The sequence below is a fragment of the Salmo salar genome, chromosome ssa03, assembly GCF_905237065.1.
Source record: "Salmo salar chromosome ssa03, Ssal_v3.1, whole genome shotgun sequence".
Lineage (NCBI taxonomy): Eukaryota > Metazoa > Chordata > Actinopteri > Salmoniformes > Salmonidae > Salmo > Salmo salar.
This window is the reverse complement of record NC_059444.1, coordinates 103,249,942-103,254,941: the sequence shown is the minus strand read 5'-3', so window position 1 is coordinate 103,254,941 and position 5,000 is coordinate 103,249,942.

Sequence of the window (5,000 nt, the reverse complement as noted above, 5' to 3'; positions counted from 1 at the left end):
TCTGAAGTTACTGTCTACAAGAGTGCTGTGGATAAAGCCTTACAAAGTGAGATGGGAAACCTGGACCTTTTCCTCCGCTTCCTTCTGGGCCTCTCACTGGAGTCCAATCAGAAGCACTTACGAGGTCTACTGACAAAGACAAGAAGCAGCTCACAGAGCCATGAAGAAACAGTCAAGTACATCAAGGAGAAGATCAGGGAGAATCCCTCTCCAGAGAGGAGCATCAATCTGTTCCACTGTCTGAATGAACTGAATGACCATTCTCTAGTGGAGGAGATCCAAAGCTACCTGAGCTCAGGAAGTCTCTCAGAACCCAACCTGTCACCTGCACAGTGGTCAGCTCTGGTCTTTGTGTTGCTGACTTCAGAAAAGGAGCTGGATGTGTTTGACCTGAAGAAATACTCCAAATCAGAGAAAGGTCTTCTGAGGCTGCTGCCAGTGGTCAAAGCCTCCAGAGCTGTTCTGTGAGTAAATAAAATGACATATAAGAAGTATTCATCAGGAAGAAATATTATGTTTAGAGAAAAATATGTATTATAATATGTATATTGAAAAACATATTGAATAAATGCATTGATGGAAGATGAATCTATATGTTGTTTGGGAATATGAACCAAATGCATCTACCGTTGTCCTTCTACACTGCTGGTGTTAAATTAACAGTGTGTTTGTGAAGTCATGATGATCTCGTTGCAGGCTGTCAGGCTGTCTAGTCACAGAGGAAGGCTGTGCTTCTCTGGTCTCAGCTCTGAAGTCAAACCCCTCACACCTGAGAGAGCTGGACCTGAGTAACAATGACCTGAAGGATTCAGGAGTGAAGCTGCTCTCTGCTGGACTGGAGGATCCACACTGTAAACTGGAGACTCTGAGGTCAGTATTCCTGTAGTTGGTCAACAAATGATTACTGTTCACCAGATCCACATGTGTTTACCAGACACACATAGTCCACACCATATGTGTTTGGACAGTGAAGCCTACAGTTTTAAATGTGGTGCTATGCTCCAGCATTTTGGATTTGAGATCGAATGTTTCATATTAGGAGACAGTACAGAATGTCACCTTTTATTTGAGGGTATTTTCATACATAGCTGTGTTACTGTTAAGAAAGGAAAGCACTTTATGTATTTAGTTCTCCCATTTGAAAAAGTTTTACATATTCGGACAAATTCACTTATGTTGTATTAAAGTTGTCATAAGTTTAGTATTTAGTCCCATGTTCCATGCCTGCAGTGATAACATCAAGCTTGTGATTCTACAAACTTGTTGAATGCATTTGCAGTTTGACTTGGTTGTGTTTTGAATTATGTTTTTCCTAATAGAAACTGAATGGTGAATAATGTCCTGTCATTTTGGAATCACTTCACTTGTATTGTCAGTAAGAATAGAAGATGTTTCTGAACACTTCTACATTCATGTAGATGCTACCATGATTATGAATAATCATGAATGAATCGTTAATGATGATGAATGAGAAAGTTACAGAGGCACAAAGATCAGACCCCCTCTGTTATTGGTATTATTCTGTATACTTCTGGCCCTTCTTTGGACACTGTGTTAACTAACCTCCAGACGAGCTTCAATGCCATACAACTCTCCTTCCGTGGCCTCCAACTGCTCTTAAATACAAGTAAAACTAAATGCATGCTCTTCAACCGATCGCTGCCTGCACCTGCCCGCCTGTCCAGCATCACTACTCTGGACGGTTCTGACTTAGAATATGTGGACAACTACAAATACCTGGGTGTCTGGTTAGACTGTAAACTCTCCTTCCAGACTCACTATAAGCATCTCCACTCCAAAGTTAAATCTAGAATTGGCTTCCTATTTCGCAACATAGCATCCTTCACTCATGCTGTCAAACATACCCTTATAAAACTGACCATCCTACCGATTCTCGACTTCGGCGATGTCATTTACAAAATAGCCTCCAATACCCTACTCAATAAATTGGATGCAGTCTATCACAGTGCCATCCGTTTTGTCACCAAAGCCCCATATACTACCCACCACTGCGACCTGTACGCTCTCGTTGGTTGGCCCTCGCTTCATACTCGTCGCTAAACCCACTGGCTCCAGGTCATCTACAAGACCCTGCTAGGTAAAGTCCCCCCTTATCTCCGCTCACTGGTCACCGTAGCAGCACCCACCTGTAGCACGCACTCCAGCAGGTATATCTCCCTGGTCACCCCCAAAGCCAATTCCTCCTTCGGCCGCCTCTTCTTCCAGTTCTCTGCTGCCAATGACTGGAACGAACTACAAAAATCTCTAAAACTGGAAACACTTATCTCCCTCACTAGCTTTAAGCACCAGCTGTCAGAGCAGCTCATTGATTACTGCCCCTGTACATAGCCCATCTATAATTTAGCCCAACTACCTCTTCCCCTACTGTAATTATTTATTTAGCTCCTTTGCACCCCATTATTTCTACTTTGCACTTTCTTACACTGCATATCTACCATTCCAGTGTTTTACTTGCTATATTGTATTTACTTTGCCACCATGGCCTTTTTTTTGCCTTTACCTCCCTTATTTCACTTCATTTGCTCACATTGTATATAGACTTATTTTTCTACTGTATTATTGACTGTATGTTTGTGTAATACTCTTGTTTGAACCAAGTATTGAGTTCATTTGTTATAATTAATTGGTATTATATTTAAAAGATGATTGAATTGCTCCTAAACTGTAATGTTGTTAATGCATTATGCTTTTTGAAGAAATATTTATTTAAATGTATAAGTGAATAGTTTGTTTTACTTTGAAGTTTAAGTTTTGACCAATAAGGTCGCTTGTTGGGTTGTGGCCAATGGGAGTTGACCTGGTTAACGGGAGGGAAAAAGACGTTGATGAAAGGATGGACGTTTTACCTCAGGACGGTTGGTGAAGAAAAATTATAAAAGAAGATGACAGAACTACAACAAAACCCATAGCTACTAAGACATGAAGGGAAATACATGTTTTATTTAATAAAAGAGTTGTTATAATTTCGTTAAAACTTTTGTAAAGACTGAATCTACCGACTCGTCGTGGAGGTATTAGCCAGCTAGAGGTTAGCCTAGCATCGTGTGACACCGGGAGATAATTGCTTGGGAAGTTTAACGAGTTCGTGTTGCCATGGGGATATCGGTTACTAAGGAGTACTGTCTGCATGGGTCGCTGTGCTGCCTTGGACTTGGTGAGGAAACCTGCATGGAACTGCCATACTTCGCTGAGGGAATATCTACCAAGTCGTGAGTAACCACAATGTGAGGTGCTTAATTTGGACACGGGTTGTGCACGACTCATTGGGGTTTATTATTATTTTTTTTTTCTTTTGATGTTGTGTCTGAACATGTATTTGTGTTTGAAAATGTTTTAATACACATATGGAACATTATGTATGTTGCCTTGGTGGAGTCATTAATTGTTTTAATTTAATGCATGGGATGGTTTATCCTGATTCAATAACAGAAACCTATAATCATTTCATCTGAAGTTAATACCCTATTGTCATAACCCTAGATAGTTTACAATAGGAATTCTTATTGGAGATGTCCTTCTCACCTAACATCCCATGCTGCTGAGATACTCTACATATGTTAATGTTGTGAGAGTCATATTCAAGCCTGGTGAGAGGGTTACATTTGTTTAACTCCATGTGTCACTCTGTGTTGTTATATGTGTCGAACTGCTTTGCTTTTATCTTGGCCAGGTCGTAATTGTAAATGAGAACTTGTTCTCAACTTGCCTACCTGGTTAAATAAAGGTGAAATAAATAAATAAATTGGTAATGATGAGAGGTTAGCATGTTTTGTTGTAGTCTCTGTTATTGGTAATGGTGGGAGGTTAGCATGTTCTGTTGTAGCCTTTGTTATTGGTAATGGTGAGAGGTTAGCATGTTTTGTTGTAGCCTCTGTTATTGGTAATGGTGAGAGGTTAGCATGTTTTGTTGTAGCCTTTGTTATTGGTAATGGTGAGAGGTTAGCATGTTTTGTTGTATCCTCTGTTATTGGTAATGGAGAGAGGTTAGCATGTTTTGTTGTATCCTCTGTTATTGGTAATGGTGAGAGGTTAGCATGTTTTGTTGTATCCTCTGTTATTGGTAATGGTGAGAGGTTAGCATGTTTTGTTGTAGCCTCTGTTATTGGTAATGGTGAGAGGTGAGCATGTTTTGTTGTAGCCTCTGTTATTGGTAATGGTGAGAGGTTAGCATGTTTTGTTGTAGCCTCTGTTATTGGTAATGGTGAGAGGTTAGCATGTTTTGTTGTAGCCTCTGTTATTGCTAATGGTGAGAGGTTAGCATGTTTTGTTGTATCCTCTGTTATTGGTAATGGTGAGAGGTTAGCATGTTTTGTTGTATCCTCTGTTATTGGTAATGGTGAGAGGTTAGCATGTTTTGTTGTAGCCTCTGTTATTGGTAATGGTGAGAGGTGAGCATGTTTTGTTGTAGCCTCTGTTATTGGTAATGGTGAGGGGTTAGCATGTTTTGTTGTAGCCTCTGTTATTGGTAATGGTGAGAGGTTAGCATGTTTTGTTGTAGCCTCTGTTATTGGTAATGGTGAGAGGTTAGCATGTTTTGTTGTAGCCTCTGTTATTGGTAATGGTGAGAGGTTAGCATGTTTTGTTGTAGCCTCTGTTATTGCTAATGGTGAGAGGTTAGCATGTTTTGTTGTAGTCTCTGTTATTGGTAATGGTGAGAGGTTAGCATGTTTTGTTGTAGCCTCTGTTATTGGTAATGGTGAGAGGTTAGCATGTTTTGTTGTAGCCTCTGTTATTGGTAATGGTGAGAGATTAGCATGTTTTGTTGTATCCTCTGTTATTGGTAATGGTGAGAGGTTAGCATGTTTTGTTGTAGCCTCTGTTATTGGTAATGGTGAGAGGTTAGCATGTTTTGTTGTATCCTCTGTTATTGGTAATGGTGAGAGGTTAGCATGTTTTGTTGTAGCCTCTGTTATTGGTAATGGTGAGAGGTTAGCATGTTTTGTTGTATCCTCTGTTATTGGTAATGGTGAGAGGTTAGC